Consider the following 26,508-nt stretch of genomic DNA (forward strand, 5'->3'; position numbering starts at 1 on the left):
CGTTCTTCTAGGTTAAACCGTTCGTTGGCAGTAACAGTTTTAATTTTTAGGTTTCACTCTGTTTTCTCCTACATGGATACATGTAGTTGGAACTCTAAATCAAACACGGTTTGCGCTAGCTCTTTGAAACTTGACACAATAAAGTAGTTGCAAGTTCTATCTCTATGGTTTGTTTCCTATTGATGTAGCCCTAAGTAGAGACAGGCGCAAATCACTTTCATGGAAAGGGGTTGCCAAGCTTTCAAAAAACTACGAGTTTCCTGAAATCTCAGCACACATTTTTTCTCCCAATCTTGATGACACTTACAGGTAATGATCAGTACCGTAATGCCACTTGGCTCACCAAATTTCGTTCTTCTAGGTTAAACCGTTCGTTGGCAGTAAAAGTTTTAATTTTTAGGTTTCACTCTGTTTTCTCCTATATGGATACATGTATTGGGAACTCTAAATTAAACACGGTTTGCGCTAGCTCTTTGAAACTTGACACAATAAAGTAGTTCCAAGTTCTCTCTCTATGGTTTGTTTCCTATTGATGTAGCCCTAAGCAGAGAACGGCGCAAATCACTTTCATGGAAAGGTGTTGCCAAGCTTCCAAAGAACTACGAGTTTCCTGAAATCTCAGCACACATTTTTTCCCCAAATCTTGGTGACACTTTCATGTAATGATCAGTACCGCAATGCCACTTGGCTCACCAAATTTCGTTCTTCTAGGTTAAACCGTTCGTTGGCTGTAACAGTTTTAATTTTTAGGTTTCACTCTGTTTTCTCTTATATGGATACATGCAGTTGGAACTCTAAATCAAACACGGTTTGTGCTAGCTCCTTAAAACTTGACACAATAAAGTAGTTCCATGTTCTATCTCTATGGTTTGTTTTGTATTGATGTAGCCCTAAGCAGAGACCGGCGCAAATCACTTTCATGGAAAGGGGTTGCCAACCTTCCAAAAAACTATGAGTTTCCTGAAATCTCAGCACACATTTTTTCACCCAATCTTGATGACACTTTCAGGTAATCATCAGTACCCCAATCCCACTTGGCTCACCAAATTTCGTTCTTCTAGGTTAAACCTTTCGTTGGCAGTAAGAGTTTTAATTTTTGGTTTCACTCTGTTTTCTCCTATATGGATACATGTAGTTGGAACTCTAAATCAAACACGGTTTGTGCTAGCTCTTTGAAACTTGACACAATAAAGTAGTTCCAAGTTCTATCTCTATGGTTTGTTTCCTATTCATGTAGCCCTAGGGAGAGACTGGCGCATATCACTTTCATGGAAAGGGGTTGCCAAGCTTCCAAAAAACTACGAGTTTCCTGAAATCTCAGCACAAATTTTTTCACCCAATCTTGATGGCACTTACAGGTAATGATCAGTACCCCAATGCCACTTGGCTCACCAAATTTCGTTCTTCTAGGTTAAACCGTTCGTTGGCAGTAACAGTTTTAATTTTTAGGTTTCACTCTGTTTTCTCCTATATGGATACATGTAGTTGGAACTCTAAATCAAACACGGTTTGTGCTAGCTCTTTGAAACTTGACACAATAAAGAAGTTCCAAGTTCTATCTCTATGGTTTGTTTCCTATTGATGTAGCCCTAAGCAAAGACTGGCGCAAATCACTTTCATGGAAATGGGTTGCCAAACTTCCAAAAAACATCGAGTTTCCTGAAATATCAGCACACATTTTTTCACCCTATCTTGATGACACTTTCAGGTAATGATCAGGACCCCAATCCCACTTTTCTCACCTAATTTCGTTCTTATATGTTAAACCATTCGTTGGCAGTAACAGTTTTAATTTTTAGGCTTCATTCTGTTTTCTCCTATATGGATACATGTAGTTGGAACTCTAAATGAAACACGGTTTGTGCTAGCTCTTTGAAACTTGACACAATAAAGTAGTTCCAAGTTCTATCTCTTTGGTTTGTTTCCTATTGATGTAGCCCTAAGCAGACACTGGCGCAAATCAGTTTCATGGAAAGGGGTTGCCAAGCTTCCAAAAAACTACGAGTTTCCTGAAATCTCAGCACACATTTTTTCACCCTATCTTGATGACACTTTCAGGTAATGATCAGTACCCCATTCCCACTTGGCTCACCTAATTTCGTTCTTCTAGGTTAAACCGTTCGTTGGCAGTAACAGTTTTAATTTTTAGGTTTCACTCTGTTTTCTATTATGGATACATGTATTGGAACTCTAAATTAAACAGGGTTTGCGCTAGTTCTTTGAAACTTGACACAATAAAGTAGTTCCAAGTTCACTCTCTATGGTTTGTTTCCTATTGATGTAGCCCTAAGCAGAGAACGGCGCAAATCACTTTCATGGAAAGGTGTTGCCAAGCTTCCAAAAAACTACGAGTTTCCTGAAATCTCAGCCCACATTTTTTCACCCAATCTTTATGGCACTTACAGGTAATGATCAGAACCGCAATGCCACTTGGCTCACCAAATTTCGTTCTTCTAGGTTAAACCGTTCGTTGGCAGTAACAGTTTTAATTTTTAGGTTTCAATCTGTTTTCTCCTATATGGATACATGTAGTAGGAACTATAAATCAAACACGGTTTGATAGCTCATTGAAACTTGACACAATAAAGTAGTTCTAAGTTCTATCTCTATGGTATGTTTCCTATTGATGTAGCCCTAAGCAGAGAACGGCGCAAATCACTTTCATGGAAAGGGGTTGCCAAGCTTCCAAAAAACAACGAGTTTCCTGAAATCTCAGCACACATTTTTTCACCCAATCTTGATGACACTTTCAGGTAATGATCAGTACCCCAATGCCACTTGGCTCACCAAATTTCATTCTTCAGGTTAAACCGTTCGTTGGCATAACTGTTTTAATTTTTAGGTTTCACTCTGTTTTCTCCTATATGGATACATGTAGTTGGAACTCTAAATCAAACACGGTTTGTGCTAGCTCTTTGAAAGTTGACACAATAAAGTAGTTCCAAGTTCTATCTCTATGGTTTGTTTCCTATTGATGTAGCCCTAAGCAAAGACTGGCGCAAATCACTTTCATGGAAAGTGGTTGCCAAGCTTCCAAAAAACTTCGAGTTTCCTGAAATCTCAGCACACATTTTTTCACCCAATCTTGATGACACTTTCCGGTAATGATCAGTACCCCATTCCCACTTGGCTCACCAAATTTCGTTCTTCTAGGTTAAACCATTCATTGGCAGTAACACTTTTAATTTTTATGTTTCACTCTGTTTTCTCCTATATGGATACATGTAGTTGGAACCGTAAATCAAACACGGTTTGTGCTAGCTCTTTGAAACTTGACACACTAAAGTAGTTCCAAGTTCTATCTCTATGGTTTGTTTCCTATTTATGTAGCCCTAAGCAGATATGGGCGCTAATCACTTTCATTGAAAGGGGTTGCCAAGCTTCCAAAAACTACGAGTTTCCTGAAATCTCAGCACACATTTTTTCACCCAATCTTGAAGACACTTACAGGTAATGATCAGTACCCCAGTGCCATTTGGCTCACCAAATTTCGTTCTTCTAGGTTAAACCGTTCGTTGGCAGTAACAGTTTTAATTTTTAGGTTTCACTCGGTTTTCTCGTATATGGTACATGTAGTTGGAACTCTAAATCAAACACGGTTTGTGCTAGCTCTTTGAAACTTGACACAATAAAGTAGTTTCAAGTTCTATCTCTATGGTTTGTTCCCTATTGATGTAGCCCAAAGCAGAGACTGGCGCAAATCACTTTCACGGAAAGGGGTTGCCAAGCTTCCAAAAAACTTCGAGTTTCCTGAAATCTCAGCACACATTTTGTTCACCCAATCTTGATGACACTTACAGGTAATGATCAGTACCCCAATGCCACTTGGCTCACCAAATTTCGTTCTTCTAGGTTAAACTGTTCGTTGGCTGTAACAGTTTTAATTTTCAGGCTTCACTCTGTTTTCTCCTATAAGGATACATGTAGTTGGGACTATAAATCAAACACGGTTTGTGCTAGCTCTTTGAAACTTGACACAATAAAGTAGTTCCAAGTCCTATATCTATGGTTTGTTTCCTATTGATGTAGCCCTAAGCAGAGACTGGCGCAAATCACTTTCATGGAAAGGGGTTGCCAAGCTTCCAAAAAACTACGAGTTTCCTGAAATCTCAGCACACATTTTTTCACCCAATCTTGATGACACTTTCAGTTAATGATCAGTACCCCAATCCCAGTTGGCTCACCAAATTTCGTTCTTCTATGTTAAACCATTGGTTGGCAGTAACAGTTTTAATTTTTAGGTTTCACTCTGTTTTCTCCAATATGGATACATGTAGTTGGAAGTCTAAATCAAGCATGGTTTGTGCTAGCTCTTTGAAACTTGACACAATAATGTAGTTCCCAGTTCTGTCTCTATGGTTTGTTCCCTATTGATATAGCCCTAAGCAGAGACTGGCGCTAATCACATTCATGGAAAGGGGTTGCCAAACTTCCAAAAAACTTCGAGTTTCCTGAAATCTCAGCACACATTTTTTCACCCTATCTTGATGACACTTTCAGGTAATGATCAGGACCCCAATCCCACTTGGCTCACCGAATTTCGTTCTTCTAGGTTAAACCGTTCGTTGGCAGTAACAGTTTTAATTTTTAGGTTTCACTCTGTTTTCTCCTATATGCATAAATGTAGTTGGAACTCTAAATCAAACACGGTTTGTGCTAGCTCTTTGAAACTTGACACAATAAAGTAGTTCCAAGTTCTATCTCTATGGTTTGTTTCCTATTGATGTAGCCCTAAGCAAAGACTGGCGCAAATCACTTTCATGGAAATGGGTTGCCAAACTTCCAAAAAACTTCGAGTTTCCTGAAATCTCAGCACATATTTTTTCACCTTATCTTGATGACACTTTCAGGTAATGATCAGGACCCCAATCCCACTTGGCTCACCTAATTTTGTTCTTCTAGGTTAAACCGTTCGTTGACATTAACATTTTAATTTTTAGGTTTCACTCTGTTTTCTCCTATAAGGATACACGTAATTGGAACTCTAAATCAAACACGGTTTGTGCTAGCTCTTTGAAACTTGACACAATAAAGTAGTTCCAAGTCCTATCTCTATGGTTTGTTTCCTATTGATGTAGACCTAAGCAGAGAATGGCGCAAATCACTTTCATGGAAAGGGGTTGCCAAGCTTCCAAAAAACTACGAGTTTTCTGAAATCTCAGCACACATTTTTTTCCCAGAATCTTGATGACACTTTCAGGTAATGATCAGGACCGCAATAACACTTGGCTCACCAAATTTCGTTCTTCTAGGTTAAACCATTCGTTGGCAGTAACAGTTTTAATTTTTAGGTTTCACTCTGTTTTCTCCTATATGGATACATGTAGATGGAAGTCTAAATCAAGCACGGTTTGTGCTAGCTCTTTGAAACTTGACACAATAAAGTAGTTCCAAGTTCTATCTCTATGGTTTGTTCCCTATTGATATAGCCCTAAGCAGAGACTGGCGCAAATCACATTCATGGAAAGGCGTTGCCAAACTTCCAAAAAACTTCGAGTTTCCTGAAATCTCAGCACACATTTTTTCACCCTATCTAGATGACACTTTCAGTTAATGATCAGGAACCCAATCCCACTTGGCTCACCTAATTTCTTTCTTCTAGGTTAAACCGTTCGTTGGCAGTAACAGTTTTAATTTTTAGGCTTCACTCTGTTTTCTCCTATAAGGATACATGTAGTTGGAACTCTAAATCAAACACGGTTTGTGCTAGCTCTTTGAAACTTGACACAATAAAGTAGTTCCAAGTTCTATCTCTATGGTTTGTTTCCTATTGATGTAGACCAAAGCAGAGACTGGCGCAAATCACTTTCATTGAAAGGGGTTGCCAAGTTTCCAAAAAACTTCGAGTTTCCTGAAATCTCAGCACACATTTTTTCCCAGCATCTTGATGACACTTTCAGGTAATGATCAGGACGCCAATCCCACTTGGCTCACCAAATTTCATTCTTCTAGGTTAAACCGTTCGTTGGCAGTAACAGTTTTAATTTTTAGGTTTCACTCTGTTTTCTCCTATATGGATACATGTAGTTGGAACTCTAAATCAAACACGGTTTTTGCTAGCTCTTTGAAACTTGACACAATAAAGTAGTTCCAAGTTCTATCTCTATGGTTTGTTTCCTATTGATGTAACCCTAAGCAAAGACTGGAGCAAATCTCTTTCATGGAAACGGGTTGCTAAACTTCCAAAAAACTTCGAGTTTCCTGAAATCTCAGCACACATTTTTTCACCCTATCTTGATGACACTTTCAGGTAATGATCAGTACCGCAATCCCACTTGGCTCACCTAATTTCGTTCTTCTAGGTTAAACCGTTCGTTGGCAGTAACAGTTTTAATTTTTAGGTTTCACTCTGTTTTCTCCTATATGGATACATGTATTGGAACTCTAAATTAAACAGGGTTTGCGCTAGCTCTTTGAAACTTGACACAATAAAGTAGTTCCAAGTTCTCTCTCTATGGTTTGTTTCCTATTGATGTAGCCCTAAGCAGAGAACGGCGCAAATCACTTTCATGGAAAGGTGTTGCCAAGCTTCCAAAAAACTACGAGTTTCCTGAAATCTTAGCCCACATTTTTTCACCCAATCTTTATGGCACTTACAGGTAATGATCAGTACCGCAATGCCACTTGGCTCACCAAATTTCGTTCTTCTAGGTTAAACCGTTCGTTGGCAGTAACAGTTTTAATTTTTAGGTTTCAATCTGTTTTCTCCTATATGGATACATGTAGTTGGAACTATAAATCAAACACGGTTTGATAGCTCATTGAAACTTGACACAATAAAGTAGTTCTAAGTTCTATCTCTATGGTATGTTTCCTATTGATGTAGCCCTAAGCAGAGAACGGCGCAAATCACTTTCATGGAAAGGGGTTGCCAAGCTTCCAAAAAACAACGAGCTTCCTGAAATCTCAGCACACATTTTTTCACCCAATCTTGATGACACTTTCAGGTAATGATCAGTACCCCAATGCCACTTGGCTCACCAAATTTCATTCTTCAGGTTAAACCGTTCGTTGGCATAACTGTTTTAATTTTTAGGTTTCACTCTGTTTTCTCCTATATGGATACATGTAGTTGGAACTATAAATCAAACACGGTTTGATAGCTCATTGAAACTTGACACAATAAAGTAGTTCCAAGTTCTATCTCTATGGTTTGTTTCCTATTGATGTAGCCCTAAGCAAAGACTGGCGCAAATCACTTTCATGGAAAGGGGTTGCCAAGCTTCCAAAAAACTTCGAGTTTCCTGAAATCCCAGCACACATTTTTTCACCCAATCTTGATGACACTTTCCGGTAATGATCAGTACCCCATTCCCACTTGGCTCACCAAATTTCGTTCTTCTAGGTTAAACCATTCATTGGCAGTAACAGTTTTTATTTTTACGTTTCACTCTGTTTTCTCCTATATGGATACATGTAGTTGGAACCGTAAATCAAACACGGTTTGTGCTAGCTCTTTGAAACTTGACACACTAAAGTAGTTCCAAGTTCTATCTCTATGGTTTGTTTCTTATTTATGTAGCCCTAAGCAGATATGGGCGCTAATCACTTTCATTGAAAGGGGTTGCCAAGCTTCCAAAAACTACGAGTTTCCTGAAATCTCAGCACACATTTTTTCACCCAATCTTGAAGACACTTACAGGTAATGATCAGTACCCCAGTGCCATTTGGCTCACCAAATTTCGTTCTTCTAGGTTAAACCGTTCGTTGGCAGTAACAGTTTTAATTTTTAGGTTTCACTCGGTTTTCTCGTATATGGTACATGTAGTTGGAACTCTAAATCAAACACGGTTTGTGCTAGCTCTTTGAAACTTGACACAATAAAGTAGTTTCAAGTTCTATCTCTATGGTTTGTACCCTATTGATGTAGCCCAAAGCAGAGACTGGTGCAAATCACTTTCACGGAAAGGGGTTGCCAAGCTTCCAAAAAACTTCGAGTTTCCTGAAATCTCAGCACACATTTTGTTCACCCAATCTTGATGACACTTACAGGTAATGATCAGTACCCCAATGCCACTTGGCTCACCAAATTTCGTTCTTCTAGGTTAAACTGTTCGTTGGCTGTAACAGTTTTAATTTTCAGGCTTCACTCTGTTTTCTCCTATAAGGATACATGTAGTTGGGACTATAAATCAAACATGGTTTGTGCTAGCTCTTTGAAACTTGACACAATAAAGTAGTTCCAAGTCCTATATCTATGGTTTGTTTCCTATTGATGTAGCCCTAAGCAGAGACTGGCGCAAATCACTTTCATGGAAAGGGGTTGCCAAGCTTCCAAAAAACTACGAGTTTCCTGAAATCTCAGCACACATTTTTTCACCCAATCTTGATGACACTTTCAGTTAATGATCAGTACCCCAATCCCAGTTGGCTCACCAAATTTCGTTCTTCTATGTTAAACCGTTGGTTGGCAGTAACAGTTTTAATTTTTAGGTTTCACTCTGTTTTCTCCTATATGGATACATGTAGTTGGAAGTCTAAATCAAGCATGGTTTGTGCTAGCTCTTTGAAACTTGACACAATAATGTAGTTCCAAGTTCTGTCTCTATGGTTTGTTCTCTATTGATATAGCCCTAAGCAGAGACTGGCACAAATCACATTCATGGAAAGGGGTTGCCAAACTTCCAAAAATCTTCGAGTTTCCTGAAATCTCAGCACACATTTTTTCACCCTATCTTGATGACACTTTCAGGTAATGATCAGGACCCCACTCCCACTTGGCTCACCGAATTTCCTTCTTCTAGGTTAAACCGTTCGTTGGCAGTAACAGTTTTAATTTTTAGGTTTCACTCGTTTTTCTCCTATAAGGATACATGTAGTTGGAACTCTAAATCAAACACGGTTTGTGCTAGCTCTTTGAAATTTCACACAATAAAGTAGTTCCAAGTTCTATCTCTATGGTTTGTTTCCTATTGATGTAGCCCTAAGCAGAGACTGGCGCAAATCACTTTCATGGAAAGGGGTTGCCAAGCTTCCAAAAAACTACGAGTTTCCTGAAATCTCAGCACACATTTTTTCAACCTATCTTATCACACTTTCAGGTAATGATCAGTACCCCAATCCCACTTGGTTCACCGAATATTTTTCTTCTAGGTTAAACCGTTCGTTGGCAGTAACAGTTTTAATTTTTAGGTTTCACTCGGTTTTCTCGTATATGGATACATGTGGTTGGAACTCTAAATCAAACACGGTTTGGGCTAGCTCTTTGAAACTTGACACAATAAAGTAGTTCCAAGTTCTATCTCTATGGTTTGTTCCCTATTGATGTAGCCCTAAGCAGAGACTGGCGCAAATCACTTTCAGGGAAAGGGGTTGCCAAGCTTCAAAAAACTTCGAGGTTCCTGAAATCTCAGCACACATTTTTTTCACCCAATATTGATGACACTTACAGGTAATGATCAGTACCCCAATGCCACTTGGCTCACCAAATTTCGTTCTTCTAGGTTAAACCATTCGTTGGCTGTAACAGTTTTACTTTTTAGGTTTCACTCTGTTTTCTCTTATATGGATACATGTAGTTGGAACTCTAAATCAAACACGGTTTGTGCTAGCTCTTTAAAACTTGACACAATGAAGTAGTTCCAAGTTCTATCTCTATGGTTTGTTTCCTATTGATGTAGCACTAAGCAGAGACCGGCCCAAATCACTTTCATGGAAAGGGGTTGCCAACCTTATAAAAAACTACGAGTTTCCGGAAATCTCAGCACATATTTTTTCACCCAATCTTGATGACACTTTCAGGTAATGATCAGTACCCCAATCCCACTTGGCTCACCAAATTTCGTTCTTCTACGTTAAACCGTTCGTTGACAGTAACAGTTTAAATTTTTGGTTTCACTCTGTTTTCTCCTATATGGATACATGTAGTTGGAACTCTAAATCAAACACGGTTTGTGCTAGCTCTTTTAAACTTGACACAATAAAGTAGTTCCAAGTTCTATCTCTATGGTTTGTTTCCTATTCATGTAGACCTAAGCAGTGACTGGCGCAAATCACTTTCATGGAAAGGGGTTGCCAAGCTTCCAAAAAACTACGAGTTTCCTGAAATCTCAGCACACATTTTTTCCCAGAATCTTGATGACACTTTCAGGTAATGATCAGGACGCCAATCCCACTTGGCTCACCAAATTTCGTTCTTCTAGGTTAAACCGTTCGTTGGCAGTAACAGTTTTAATTTTTAGGTTTCACTCTGTTTTCTCTTATATGGATACATGTAGTTGGAACTCTAAATCCAACACGGTTTGTGCTAGCTCCTTAAAACTTGACACAATAAAGTAGTTCCATGTTCTATCTCTATGGTTTGTTTCGTATTGATGTAGCCCTAAGCAGAGACCGGCGCAAATCACTTTCATGGAAATGGGTTGCCAAACTTCCAAAAAACATCGAGTTTCCTGAAATCTCAGCACACATTTTTTCACCCTATCTTGATGACACTTTCAGTTAATGATCAGTACCCCAATCCCAGTTGGCTCACCAAATTTCGTTCTTCTAAGTTAAACCGTTGGTTGGCAGTAACAGTTTTAATTTTTAGGTTTCACTCTGTTTTCTCCTATATGGATACATGTAGTTGGAAGTCTAAATCAAGCACGGTTTGTGCTAGGTCTTTGAAACTTGACACAATAAAGTAGTTCTAATTTGTATCTCTATGGCTTGTTTCCTATTGATGTAGCCCTATGCAGACACCGGCGCTAATCACTTTCATTGAAAGGGGTTGCCAAGCTTCCAAAAAACTACGAGTTTCCTGAAATCTAAGCACACATTTTTTCACCTAATCTTGATGACACTTACAGGTAATGATCAGTACCCCAATCCCACTTGGTTCACCGAATTTTTTTCTTCTAGGTTAAACCGTTCGTTGGCAGTAACAGTTTTAATTTTTAGGTTTCACTCGGTTTTCTCGTATATGGATACATGTAGTTGGAACTCTAAATCAAACACGGTTTGGGCTAGCTCTTTTAAACTTGACACAATAAAGTAGTTCCAAGTTCTATCTCTATGGTTTGTTCCCTATTGATGTAGCCTTTAGCAGAGACTGGCACAAATCACTTTCATGGAAATGGGTTGCCAAGCTTCAAAAAACTTCGAGGTTCATGAAATCTCAGCACACATTTTTTTCACCCAATATTGATGACACTTACAGGTAATGATCAGTAACCCAATGCCACTTGGCTCACCAAATTTCGTTCTTCTACGTTAAACCGTTCGTTGACAGAAACAGTTTTAATTTTTGGTTTCACTATGTTTTCTCCTATATGGATACATGTATTTGGAACTCTAAATCAAACACGGTTTGTGCTAGCTCTTTGAAACTTGACACAATAAAGTAGTACCAAGTTCTATCTCTATGGTTTGTTTCCTATTCATGTATCACTAGGCAGAGACTGGCGCATATCACTTTCATGGAAAGGGGTTGCCAAGCTTCCAAAAAACTACGAGTTTCCTGCAATCTCAGCACACATTTTTTCACCCAATCTTGATGGCACTTACAGGTAATGATCAGTACCCAAATGCCACTTGGCTCACCAAATTTCGTTCTTCTAGGTTAAACCGTTCGTTGGCAGTAACAGTTTTAATTTTTAGGTTTCACTCTGTTTTCTCCTATATGGATACATGTAGTTGGAACTCTAAATCAAACACGGTTTGTGCTAGCTCTTTGAAACTTGACACAATAAAGTAGTTCCAAGTTCTATCTCTTCGGTTTGTTTCCTATTAATGTAGCCCTAAGCAGAGACTGGCGCAAATCACTTTCATGGAAAGGGGTTGCCAAGCTTCCAAAAAGTACGAGTTTCCTGAAATCTCAGCACACATTTTTTCACCCAATCTTGATGACACTTACAGGTAATGATCAGTACCCCAATCCCACTTGGCTCACCAAATTTCGTTCTTCTAGGTTAAACTGTTCATTGGCAGTAACAGTTTTAATTTTTAGGTTTCACTCTGTTTTCTCCTATATGGATACGTGTAGTTGGAAGTTTAAATCAAGCACGGTTTGTGCTAGCTCTTTGAAACTTGACACAATAAAGTAGTTCCAAGTTCTATCTCTATGGTTTGTTCCCTATTGATATAGCCCTAAGCAGAGACTGGCGCAAATCACATTCATGGAAAGGCGTTGCCAAACTTCCAAAAAACTTCGAGTTTCCTGAAATCTCAGCACACATTTTTTCACCCTATCAAGATGACACTTTCAGGTAATGATCAGGACCCCAATCCCACTTGGCTCACCAAATTTCGTTCTTCTAGGTTAAACCGTTCGTTGGCAGTAACAGTTTTAATTTTTAGGCTTCACTCTGTTTTCTCCTATAAGGATACATGTAGTTGGAACACTAAATCAAACACGGTTTGTGCTAGCTCTTTGAAACTTGACACAATAAAGTAGTTCCAAGTTCTATCTCTATGGTTTGTTTCCTATTGATGTAGACCTAAGCAGAGACTGGCGCAAATCACTTTCATGGAAAGGGGTTGCCAAGCTTCCAAAAAACTACGAGTTTCCTGAAATCTCAGCACACATTTTTTCCCAGAATCTTGATGACACTTTCAGGTAATGATCAGGACGCCAATCCCACTTGGCTCACCAAATTTCATTCTTCTAGGTTAAACCGTTCGTTGGCAGTAACAGTTTTAATTTTTAGGTTTCACTCTGTTTTCTCCTATATGGATACATGTAGTTGGAACTCTAAATCAAACACGGTTTTTGCTAGCTCTTTGAAACTTGACACAATAAAGTAGTTCCAAGTTCTATCTCTATGGTTTGTTTCCTATTGATGTAACCCTAAGCAAAGCCTGGCGCAAATCTCTTTCATGGAAACGGATTGCTAAACTTCCAAAAAACTTCGAGTTTCCTGAAATCTCAGCACACATTTTTTCACCCTATCTTGATGACACTTTCAGGTAATGATCAGTACCGCAATCCCACTTGGCTCACCTAATTTCGTTCTTCTAGGTTAAACCGTTCGTTGGCAGTAACAGTTTTAATTTTTAGGCTTCACTCTGTTTTCTCCTATAAGGATACATGTAGTTGGAACTCTAAATCAAACACGGTTTATGCTAGCTCTTTGAAACTTGACACAATAAAGTAGTTCCAAGTTCTATCTCTATGTTTTGTTTCCTATTGATGTAGACCTAAGCAGAGACTGGCGCAAATCACTTTCATGGAAAGGGGTTGCCAAGCTTCCAAAAAACTACGAGTTTCCTGAAATCTCAGCACACATTTTTTCCCCCAATCTTGATGACACTTTCAGGTAATCATCAGTACCCCAATCCCACTTGGCTCACCAAATTTCGTTCTTCTAAGTTAAACCCTTGTTTGGCAGTAAGAGTTTTAAATTTTAGGTTTCACTCTGTTTTCTCCTATATGGATACATGTAGTTGGAACTCTAAATCAAACACGGTTTGTGCTAGCTCTTTGAAACTTGACACAATAAAGTAGTTCTAACTTGTATCTCTATGGCTTGTTTCCTATTGATGTAGGCCTAAGCAGAGACCGGCACAAATCACTTTCATTGAAAGGGGTTGCCAAGCTTCCAAAAAACTACGAGTTTCGTGAAATCTCAGCACACATTTTTTCAACCAATCTTGATGACACTTTCAGGTAATGATCAGTACCCCAATCCCACTTGGCTCACCAAATTTCGTTCTTCTACATTAAACCGTTCGTTGACAGTAACAGTTTTAATTTTTGGTTTCACTCTGTTTTCTCCTATATGGATACATGTAGTTGGAACTCTAAATCAAACACGGTTTTTGCTAGCTCTTTGAAACTTGACACAATAAAGTAGTACCAAGTTCTATCTCTATGGTTTGTTTCCTATTCATGTATCCCTAGGCAGAGACTGGCGCATATCAATTTCATGGAAAGGGGTTGCCAAGCTTCCAAAAAAATACGAGTTTCCTGAAATCTAGCACACATTTTTTCACCCAATCTTGATGGCACTTACAGGTAATGATCAGTACCCCAATGCCACTTGGCTCACCAAATTTCGTTCTTCTAGGTTAAGCCGTTCGTTGGCAGTAACAGTTTTAATTTTTAGGTTTCACTCTGTTTTCTCGTATATGGATACATGTAGTTGGAACTCTAAATCAAACACGGTTTGTGCTAGCTCTTTGAAACTTGACACAATAAAGTAGTTCCAAGTTCTATCTCTATGGTTTGTTTTCTATTGATGTAGCCCTAAGCAGAGACTGGCGTGAATCACTTTCATGGAAAGGGGTTGCCAAGCTTCCAAAAAACTACGAGTTTCCTGAAATCTCAGCACACATTTTTTCACCCAATCTTGATGACATTTTCAGGTAATGATCAGTACCCCAATCCCACTTGGCTCACCAAATTTCGTTCTTCTAAGTTAAACCCTTGTTTGCCAGTAACAGTTTTAAATTTTAGGTTTCACTCTGTTTTCTCCTATATGGATACATGTAGTTGGAACTCTAAATCAAACACGGTTTGTGCTATCTCTTTGAAACTTGACACAATAAATTAGTTCTAACTTGTATCTCTATGGCTTGTTTCCTATTGATGTAGCCCTAAGCAGAGACTGGCACAAATCACTTTCATTGAAAGGGGTTGCCAAGCTTCCAAAAAACTACGAGTTTCCTGAAATCTAAGCACACATTTTTTCACCTAATCTTGATGACACTTACAGGTAATGATCAGTACCACAATCTTACTTTGCTCACCGAATTTTGTTCTAGGTTAAACCGTTCGTTGGCAGTAACAATTTTAATTTTTAGGTTTCACTCGGTTTTCTCGTATATGGATACATGTAGTTGGAACTCTAAAGAAAACACGGTTTGTGCTAGCTCTTTGAAACTTGACACAATAAAGTAGTTCCAAGTTCTATCTCTATGGTTTGTTCCCTATTGATGTAGCCCTAAGCAGAGACTGGCGCAAATCACTTTCAGGGAAAGGGGTTGCCAAGCTTCCAAAAAACTTCGAGTTTCCTGAAATCTCAGCACACTTTTTTTTCACCCAATCTTGATGACACTTACAGGTAATGATCAGTACCCCAATGCCAGTTGGCTCACCAAATTTCGTTCTTCTATGTTAAACCGTTCGTTGGCAGTAACAGTTTTAATTTTTAGGTTTCACTCGTTTTTCTCCTATATGGATACATGTAGTTGGAACTCTAAATCAAACACGGTTTGTGCTAGCTCTTTGAAACTTGACACAATAAAGTAGTTCCAAGTTCTATCTCTATGGTTTGTTTCCTATTGATGTAGCCCTAAGCAAAGACTGGCGCAAATCACTTTCATGGAAATGGGTTGCCAAACTGCCAAAAAACATCGAATTTTTTGAAATCTCAGCACACATTTTCACCCTATCTTGATGACACTTTCAGGTAATGATCAGGACACCAATCCCACTTGTCTCACCTAATTTCGTTCTTATATGTTAAACCATTCGTTGGCAGTAACAGTTTTAATTTTTAGGCTTCATTCTGTTTTCTCCTATATGGATACATGTAGTTGGAACTCTAAATGAAACACGGTTTGTGCTAGCTCTTTGAAACTTGACACAATAAAGTAGTTCCAAGTTCTATCTCTTTGGTTTGTTTCCTATTGATGTAGCCCTAAGCAGACACTGGCGCAAATCATTTTCATGGAAAGGGGTTGCCAAGCTTCCAAAAAACTACGAGTTTCCTGAAAACTCAACACACATTTTTTTACCCAATCTTGATGACACTTTCAGGTAATGATCAGGACCCCAATCACACTTGGCTCACCAAATATCGTTCTTCTAAGTTAAACCCTTGGTTGGCAGTAACAGTTTCAAATTTTTGGTTTCACTCTGTTTTCTCCTATATGGATACATGTAGATGGAAGTCTAAATCAAACACGGTTTGTGCTAGCTCTTTGAAACTTGACACAATAAAGTAGTTCCAATTTGTATCTCTATGGCTTGTTTCCTATTGATGTAGCCCTAAGCAGAGACTGGCGCAAATCACCTTCATGGAAAGGGGTTGCCAAGCTTCCAAAAAACTACGAGTTTCCTGAAATCTCAGCACACATTTTTTCCCAGAATCTTGATGACACTTTCAGGTAATGATCAGGACCGCAATCACACTTGGCTCACCAAATTTCGTTCTTCTAGGTTAAACCGTTCGTTGGCAGTAACAGTTTTAATTTTTAGGTTTCACTCTGTTTACTCCTATATGGATACATGTAGTTGGAAGTCTAAATCAAGCACGGTTTATGCTAGCTCTTTGAAACTTGACACAATAAAGTAGTTCCAAGTTCTATCTCTATGGTTTGTTCCCTATTCATATAGCCCTAAGCAGAGACTGGCGCAAATCACTTCATGGAAAGGCGTTGCCAAACTTCCAAAAAACTTCGAGTTTCCTGAAATCTCAGCACACATTTTTTCACCCTATCTAGATGACACTTTCAGGTAATGATCAGGACCCCAATCCCACTAGGCTCACCTAATTTCGTTCTTCTAGGTTAAACCGTTCGTTGGCAGTAACAGTTTTAATTTTTAGGCTTCACTCTGTTTTCTCCTATATGGATACATGTAGTTGGAACTCTAAATCAAACACGGTTTTTGCTAGCTCTTTGAAACTTGACACAATAAAGTAGTTCCAAGTTCTATCTCTATGGTTTGTTTCCTATTGATGTAACCCTAAGCAAAGACTGGCGCAAATCTCTTTCATAGAAACGGGTTGCTAAACTTCCAAAAAACTTCGAGTTTCCTGAAATCTCAGCACACATTTTTTCACCCTATCTTGATGACACTTTCAGGTAATGATCAGTACCCCATTCCCACTTGGCTCACCAAATTTTGTTCTTCTAGGTTAAACCGTTCGCTGGCAGTAACAGTTTTAATTTTAGGCTTCACTCTCTTTTCTCCTATAAGGATACATGTAGTTGGAACTCTAAATCAAACACGGTTTATGCTAGCTCTTTGAAACTTGACACAATAAAGTAGTTCCAAGTTCTATCTCTATGGTTTGTTTCCTATTGATGTAGACCTAAGCAGAAACTGGCGCAAATCACTTTCATGGAAAGGGGTTGCCAAGCTTCCAAAAAACTCCGAGTTTCCTGAGATCTCAGCACACATTTTTTCACCCAAACTTGATGACACTTTCAGGTAATGATCAGTACCCCAATCCCACTTGGCACACCAAATTTCGTTCTTCTAAGTTAAACCGTTGTTTGGCAGTAACAGTTTTAAATTTTAGGTTTCACTCTGTTTTCTCCTATATGGATACATGTAGTTGGAACTCTAAATCAAACACGGTTTGTGCTAGCTCTTTGAAACTTGACACAATAAAGTAGTTCCAAGTTCTATCTCTATGGTTTGTTTGCTATTGATGTAGCCCTAAGCAAAGACTGGTGCTAATCACTTTCATGGAAAGGGGTTGCGATGCTTCCAAAAATCTACGAGTTTCCTGAAATCTCAGCACACATTTTTTCACCCAATCTTGATGGCACTTACAGGTAATAATCAGTACCCCAATGCCACTTGGCTCACCAAATTTCGTTCTTCTAGGTTAAACCGTTCATTGGCAGTAACAGTTTTAATTTTTAGGTTTCACTCTGTTTTCTCCTATATGGATACATGTAGTTGGAACTCTAAATCAAACACGGTTTGTGCTAGCTCTATGAAACTTGACACAATAAAGTAGTTCCAAGTTCTATCTCTATGGTTTGTTTCCTATTGATGTAGCCCTAAGAAAAGACTGGCGCAAATCACTTTCATGGAAATGGGTTGCCAAACTTCCAAAAAACTTCGAGTTTCCTGAAATCTCAGCACACATTTTTTCACCTTATCTTGATGACACTTTCAGGTAATGATCAGGACCCCAATCCCACTTGGCTCACCTAATTTTGTTCTTCTAGGTTAAACCGTTCGTTGGCAGTAACAGTTTTAATTTTTAGGCTTCACTCTGTTTTCTCCTATAAGGATACATGTAATTGGAACTCTAAATCAAACACGGTTTGTGCTAGCTCTTTGAAACTTGACACAATAAAGTAGTTCCAAGTCCTATCTCTATGGTTTGTTTCCTATTGATGTAGACCTAAGCAGAGACTGGCGCAAATCACTTTCATGGAAAGGGGTTGCCAAGCTTCCAAAAAACTACGAGTTTCCTGAAATCTCAGCACACATTTTTTTCCAGAATCTTGATGACACTTTCAGGTAATGATCAGGACCACAATCACACTTGGCTCACCAAATTTCGTTCTTCTAGGTTAAACCGTTCGTTGGCAGTAACAGTTTTAATTTTTAGGTTTCACTCTGTTTTCTCTTATATGGATACATGTAGTTGGAACTCTAAATCAAACACGGTTTGTGCTAGCTCCTTAAAACTTGACACAATAAAGTAGTTCCATGTTCTATCTCTATGGTTTGTTTCGTATTGATGTAGCCCTAAGCAGAGACCGGCGCAAATCACTTTCATGGAAAGGAGTTGCCAACCTTCCAAAAAACTATGAGTTTCCTGAAATCTCAGCACACATTTTTTCACCCAATCTTGATGACACTTTCAGGTAATGATCAGTACCCCAATCCCACTTGGCTCACCAAATTTCGTTCTTCTAGGTTAAACCGTTCGTTGGCAGTAAGAGTTTTAATTTTTGGTTTCACTCTGTTTTCTCCTATATGGATACATGTAGTTGGAACTCTAAATCAAACACGGTTTGTGCTAGCTCTTTGAAACTTGACACAATAAAGTAGTTCCAAGTTCTATCTCTATGGTTTGTTTCCTATTCATGTAGCCCTAGGCAGAGACTGGCGCATATCACTTTCATGGAAAGGGGTTGCCAAGCTTCCAAAAAACTACGAGTTTCCTGAAATCTCAGCACACATTTTTTCACCCAATCTTGATGGCACTTACAGGTAATGATCAGTACCCCAATGCCACTTGGCTCACCAAATTTCGTTCTTCTAGGTTAAACCGTTCGTTGGCAGTAACAGTTTTAATTTTTAGGTTTCACTCTGTTTTCTCCTATATGGATACATGTAGTTGGAACTCTAAATCAAACACGGTTTGTGCTAGCTCTTTGAAACTTGACACAATAAAGTAGTTTCAAGATCTATCTCTATGATTTGTTTCTATTGATGTAGCCCTAAGCAAAGACTGGTGCAAATCACTTTCATGGAAAGGGGTTGCCAAGCTTCCAAAAAACTACGAGTTTCCTGAAATCTCAGCACACATTTTTTCCCAGAATCTTGATGACACTTTCAGGTAATGATCAGGACCGCAATCACACTTGGCTCACCAAATTTCGTTCTTCTAGGTTAAACCGTTCGCTGGCAGTAACAGTTTTAATTTTAGGCTTCACTCTGTTTTCTCCTATAAGGATACATGTAGTTGGAACTCTAAATCAAACACGGTTTTTGCTAGCTCTTTGAAACTTGACACAATAAAGTAGTTCCAAGTTCTATCTCTATGGTTTGTTTCCTATTGATGTAGACCTAAGCAGAAACTGGCGCAAATCACTTTCATGGAAAGGGGTTGCCAAGCTTCCAAAAAACTCCGAGTTTCCTGAGATCTCAGCACACATTTTTTCACCCAATCTTGATGACACTTTCAGGTAATGATCAGTACCCCAATCCCACTTGGCACACCAAATTTCGTTCTTCTAAGTTAAACCCTTGTTTGGCAGTAACAGTTTTAAATTTTAGGTTTCACTCTGTTTTCTCGTATATGGATACATGTATTTGGAAGTCTAAATCAAACACGGTTTGTGCTAGCTCTTTGAAACTTGACACAATAAAGTAGTTCCAAGTTCTCTCTCTATGGTTTGTTTGCTATTGATGTAGCCCTAAGCAAAGACTGGTGCTAATCACTTTCATGGAAAGGGGTTGCGATGCTTCCAAAAATCTACGAGTTTCCTGAAATCTCAGCACACATTTTTTCACCCAATCTTGATGGCACTTACAGGTAATCATCAGTACCCCAATGCCACTTGGCTCACCAAATTTCGTTCTTCTAGGTTAAACCGTTCGTTGGCAGTAAGAGTTTTAATTTTTAGGTTTCACTCTGTTTTCTCCTATATGGATACATGTAGTTGGAACTCTAAATCAAACACGGTTTGTGCTAGCTCTATGAAACTTGACACAATAAAGTAGTTCCAAGTTCTATCTCTATGGTTTGTTTCCTATTGATGTAGCCCTATGCAGAAAACGGTGCAAATCACTTTCATTGAAAGGGGTTGCCAAGCTTCCAAAAAACTACGAGTTTCCTGAAATATCAGCACACATTTTTTCACCCCGCCTTGATGACACTTTCAGGTAATGATCAGTACCCCAATCCCACTTGGCACACCAAATTTTGTTTTTCAAGGTTAAACCGTTCCTTGGCAGTAACAGTTTTAATTTTTAGGTTTCACTCTATTTTCTCCTATATGGATACTTGTAGTTGGAACTCTAAATCAAACACGGTTTCTGCTAGATCTTTGAAACTTGACACAATAAAGTAGTTCCAAGTTCTATCTCTATGGTTTGTTTCCTATTGAGGTAGTCCTAAGCAGAGACTGGGGCAAATCACTTTCATGGAAAGGGGTTGCCAAGCTTCCAAAAAACTACGAGTTTCCTGAAATCTCAGCACACATTTTTTCACCCTGTCTTGATGACACTTTCAGGTAATGATCAGTACCCCATCCCACTTGGCACACCAAATTTCGTTTTTCTAGATTAAACGGTTCCTTGGCAGTAACCGTTTTAATTTTTAGGTTTCACTCTGTTTTCTCCTATATGGATACATGTAGTTGGAACTCTAAATCAAACACGGTTTGTGCTAGCTCTTTGAAACTTGACACAATAAAGTACTTCCAAGTTCTATCTCTATGGTTTGTTTCCTATTGATGTAGTCCTAAGCAGAGAGAGGCGCAAATCACTTTCATGGAAAGGGGTTGCCAAGCTTCCAAAAAACTACGAGTTTCCTGAAATATCAGCACACATTTTTTTACCCAATCTTGATGACACTTTCAGGTAATGATCAGAACCCATTCCCACTTGGCTCACCAAATTTCGTTCTTCTAGGTTAAACCGTTCGTTGGCAGTAACAGTTTTAATTTTTAGGTTTCACTCTGTTTTCTCCTATATGGATACATGTAGTTGGAATTCTAAATCAAACACGGTTTGTGTTAGCTCTTTGAAACTTGACACAATAAAGTAGTTCCAAGTTTTATCTCTATGGTTTGTTTCCTATTGATGTAGCCCTAAGGAGAGACTGGCGCAAATCACTTTCATGGAAAGGGGTTGCCAAGCTTCCATAAAACTACGAGTTTCCTGAAATATCAGCACACATTTTTTCACCCTGTCTTGATGACACTTTCAGGTAATGATCAGTACCCCAATCCCACTTGGCACACCAAATTTCGTTCTTCTAGGTTAAACCATTCGTTGGCAGTAACACTTTTAAATTTTAGGTTTCACTCTGTTTTATCCTATATGGATACATGTAGTTGGAACTCTAAATCAAACACGGTTTGTGATAGCTCTTTGAAACTTGACACAATAAAGTACTTCCAAGTTCTATCTCTATGGTTTGTTTCCTATTGATGTAGCCCTAAGCAGAGAACGGCGCAAATCACTTTCATGGAAAGGGGTTGCCAAGCTTCCAAAAAACTACGAGTTTCCTGAAATCTAAGCACACATTTTTTCACCTAATCTTGATGACACTTACAGGTAATGATCAGTACCACAATCCTACTTTGCTCACCGAATTTTGTTCTAGGTTAAACCGTTCGTTGGCAGTAACAATTTTAATTTTTAGGTTTCACTCGGTTTTCTCGTATATGGATACATGTAGTTGGAACTCTAAAGAAAACACGGTTTGTGCTAGCTCTTTGAAACTTGACACAATAAAGTAGTTCCAAGTTCTATCTCTATGGTTTGTTCCCTATTGATGTAGCCCTAAGCAGAGACTGGCGCAAATCACTTTCAGGGAAAGGGGTTGCCAAGCTTCCAAAAAACTTCGAGTTTCCTGAAATCTCAGCACACTTTTTTTTTACCCAATCTTGATGACACTTACAGGTAATGATCAGTACCCGAATCCCACTTGGCTCACCGAATTTCGTTCTTCTAGGTTAAACTGTTCGTTGGCAGTAACAGTTTTAATTTTTTGGTTTCACTCGTTTTTCTCCTATATGGATACATGTAGTTGGAACTCTAAATCAAACACGGTTTTTGCTAGCTCTTTGAAACTTGACACAATAAAGTAGTTCCAAGTTCTATCTCTATGGTTTGTTTCCTATTGATGTAGCCCTAAGCAAAGACTGGCGCAAATCACTTTCATGGAAATGGGTTGCCAAACTTCCAAAAACTTCGAGTTTCGTGAAATCTCAGCACACATTTTTTCACCTTATCTTGATGACACTTTCAGGTAATGATCAGGACCCCAATCCCACTTGGCTCACCTAATTTCGTTCTTCTAGGTTAAACCGTTCGTTGGCAGTAACAGTTTTAATTTTTAGGCTTCACTCTGTTTTCTCCTATAAGGATACATGTAGTTGGGACTATAAATCAAACACGGTTTGTGCTAGCTCTTTGAAACTTCACACAATAAAGTAGTTCCAAGTTCTATCTCTATGGTTTGTTTCCTATTGATGTAGACCTAAGCAGAGACTGGCGCAAATCAGTTTCATGGAAAGGGGTTGCCAAGCTTCCAAAAAACTACGAGTTTCCTGAAATCTCAGCACACATTTTTTCACCCAATCTTGATGGCACTTACATGTAATGGTCAGTACCCCAATGCCACTTGGCTCACCAAATTTCGTTCTGCTAGGTTAAACCGTTCGTTGGCAGTAACAGTTTTAATTTTTAGGTTTCACTCTGTTTTCTCCTATATGGATACATGTAGTTGGAAATCTAAATCAAACACGGTTTGTGCTAGCTCTTTGAAACTTGACACAATAAAGAAGTTCCAAGTTCTATCTCTATGGTTTGTTTCCTATTGATGTAGCCCTAAGCAAAGACTGGCGCAAATCACTTTCATGGAAATGGGTTGCCAAACTTCCAAAAAACATCGAATTTCCTGAAATTTCAGCACACATTTTTTCACCCTATCTTGATGACACTTTCAGGTAATGATCAGGACCCCAATCCCACTTGTCTCACCTAATTTCGTTCTTATATGTTAAACCATTCATTGGCAGTAACAGTTTTAATTTTTAGGCTTCATTCTGTTTTCTCCTATATGGATACATGTAGTTGGAACTCTAAATGAAACACGGTTTGTGCTAGCTCTTTGAAACTTGACACAATAAAGTAGTTCCAAGTTCTATCTCTTTGGTTTGTTTCCTATTGATGTAGCCCTAAGCAGACACTGGCGCAAATCAGTTTCATGGAAAGGGGTTGCCAAGCTTCCAAAAAACTACGAGTTTCCTGAAATCTCAGCACACATTTTTTCACCCAATCTTGATGAACTTTCAGGTAATGATCAGGACCCCAATCCCACTTGGCTCACCAAATATCGTTCTTCTTAATTAAACCCTTGGTTGGCAGTAACAGTTTCAAATTTTTGGTTTCACTCTGTTTTCTCCTATATGGATACATGTAGTTGGAAGTCTAAATCAAACACGGTTTGTGCTAGCTCTTTGAAAATTGACACAATAAAGTAGTTCTAATTTGTATCTCTATGGCTTGTTTCCTATTGATGTAGCCCTAAGCAGAGACTGGCGCAAATCACTTTCATTGAAAGGGGTTGCCAAGCTTCCAAAAAACTATGAGTTTCCTGAAATCTAAGCACACATTTTTTCACCTAATCTTGATGACACTTACAGGTAATGATCAGTACCCCAATCCCACTTGGCTCACCGAATTTCGTTCTTCTAGGTTAAACTGTTCGTTGGCAGTAACAGTTTTAATTTTTTGGTTTCACTCGTTTTTCTCCTATATGGATACATGTAGTTGGAACTCTAAATCAAACACGGTTTTTGCTAGCTCTTTGAAACTTGACACAATAAAGTAGTTCCAAGTTCTATCTCTATGGTTTCTTTCCTATTGATGTAGCCCTAAGCAAAGACTGGCGCAAATCACTTTCATGGAAATGGGTTGCCAAACTTCCAAAAACTTCGAGTTTCGTGAAATCTCAGCACACATTTTTCACCTTATCTTGATGACACTTTCAGGTAATGATCAGGACCCCAATCCCACTTGGCTCACCTAATTTCGTTCTTCTAGGTTAAACCGTTCGTTGGCAGTAACAGTTTTAATTTTTAGGCTTCACTCTGTTTTCTCCTATAAGGATACATGTAGTTGGGACTATAAATCAAACACGGTTTGTGCTAGCTCTTTGAAACTTCACACAATAAAGTAGTTCCAAGTTCTATCTCTATGGTTTGTTTCCTATTGATGTAGACCTAAGCAGAGACTGGCGCAAATCAGTTTCATGGAAAGGGGTTGCCAAGCTTCCAAAAAACTACGAGTTTCCTGAAATCTCAGCACACATTTTTTCACCCAATCTTGATGGCACTTACATGTAATGGTCAGTACCCCAATGCCACTTGGCTCACCAAATTTCGTTCTGCTAGGTTAAACCGTTCGTTGGCAGTAACAGTTTTAATTTTTAGGTTTCACTCTGTTTTCTCCTATATGGATACATATAGTTGGAACTCTAAATCAAACACGGTTTGTGCTAGCTCTATGAAACTTGACACAATAAAGTAGTTCCAAGTTCTATCTCTATGGTTTCTTTCCTATTGATGTAGCCCTAAGCAAAGACTGGCGCAAATCACTTTCATGGAAATGGGTTGCCAACTTCCAAAAAACTTCGAGTTTCCTGAAATCTCAGCACACATTTTTTAACCCTATCTTGATGACACTTTCAGGTAATGATCAGGAGCCCAATCCCACTTGGCTCACCTAATTTTGTTCTTCTAGGTTAAACCGTTCGTTGGCAGTAACAGTTTTAATTTTTAGGCTTCACTCTGTTTTCTCCTATAAGGATACATGTAATTGGAACTCTAAATCAAACACGGTTTGTGCTAGCTCTTTGAAACTTGACACAATAAAGTAGTTCCAAGTCCTATCTCTATGGTTTGTTTCCTATTGATGTAGACCTAAGCAGAGACTGGCGCAAATCACTTTCATGGAAAGGGGTTGCCAAGCTTCCAAAAAACTACGAGTTTCCTGAAATCTCAGCACACATTTTTTTCCAGAATCTTGATGACACTTTCAGGTAATGATCAGGACCGCAATCACACTTGGCTCACCAAATTTCGTTCTTCTAGGTTAAACCGTTCGTTGGCAGTAACAGTTTTAATTTTTAGGTTTCACTAATTTTTCTCCTATACGGATACATGTAGTTGGAACTCTAAATCAAACACGGTTGGTGCTAGCTCTTTGAAACTTCACACAATAAAGTAGTTCCAAGTTCTATCTCTATGGTTTGTTTCCTATTGATGTAGCCCTAAGCAGAGACTGGCGCAAATCACTTTCATGGAAAGGGGTTGCCAAGCTTCCAAAAAACTACGAGTTTCCTGAAATCTCAGCACACATTTTTTCACCCAATATTGATCAAACTTCCAGGTAATAATCAGTACCCCAATCCCACTTGGCTCACCAAATTTCGTTCTTCTAAGTTAAACCCTTGGTTGGCAGTAACAGTTGTAAATTTTAGGTTTCACTCTGTTTTCTCCTATATGGATACATGTAGTTGGAAGTCTAAATCAAACACGGTTTGTGCTAGCTCTTTGAAACTTGACACAATAAAGTAGTTCCAAGTTCTATCTCTTTGGTTTGTTTGCTATTGATGTAGCCCTAAGCAATGACTGGCGCAAATCACTTTCATGGAAAGGGGTTGCCAAGCTTCAAAAAAACTACGAGTTTCCTGAAATCTCAGCACACATTTTTTTCACCCAATCTTGATGAGACTTTCAGGTAATGATCAGGACGCCAATCCCACTTGGCTCACCAAATTTCGTTCTTCTAAGTTAAACACTTGGTTGGCCTTAACAGTTTTAAATTTTAGGTTTCACTCCGTTTTCTCCTATATGGATACATGTAGTTGGAAGTCTAAATCAAACACGGTTTGTGCTAGCTCTTTGAAACTTGACACAATAAAGTAGTTCTAATTTGTATCTCTATGGCTTGTTTCCTATTGATGTAGCCCTATGCAGAGACCGGCGCTAATCACTTTCATTGAAAGGGGTTGCCAAGCTTCCAAAAAACTACGAGTTTCCTGAAATCTCAGCACACATTTTTTCACCCAATCTTGATGACACTTTCAGGTAATGATCAGTATCCAATCACACTTGGCTCACCAAATTTCGTTCTTCTAGTTTAAACTGTTCATTGGCAGTAACAGTTTTAATTTTTAAGTTTCACTCTGTTTTCTCCTATATGGATACATGTAGTTGGAACTCTAAATCAAACACGGTTTGTGCTAGCTCTTTGAAACTTGACACAATAAAGTAGTTCCATGTTCTATCTGTATGGTTTGTTTCCTATTGATGTAGCCCTATGCAGAAAACGGTGCAAATCACTTTCATTGAAAGGGGTTGCCAAGCTTCCAAAAAACTACGAGTTTCCTGAAATATCAGCACACATTTTTTCACCCCGCCTTGATG

This window comes from Spermophilus citellus (assembly GCF_964194105.1).
Source record: "Spermophilus citellus genome assembly, chromosome: 2".
Taxonomy (NCBI): Eukaryota; Metazoa; Chordata; class Mammalia; order Rodentia; family Sciuridae; genus Spermophilus; species Spermophilus citellus.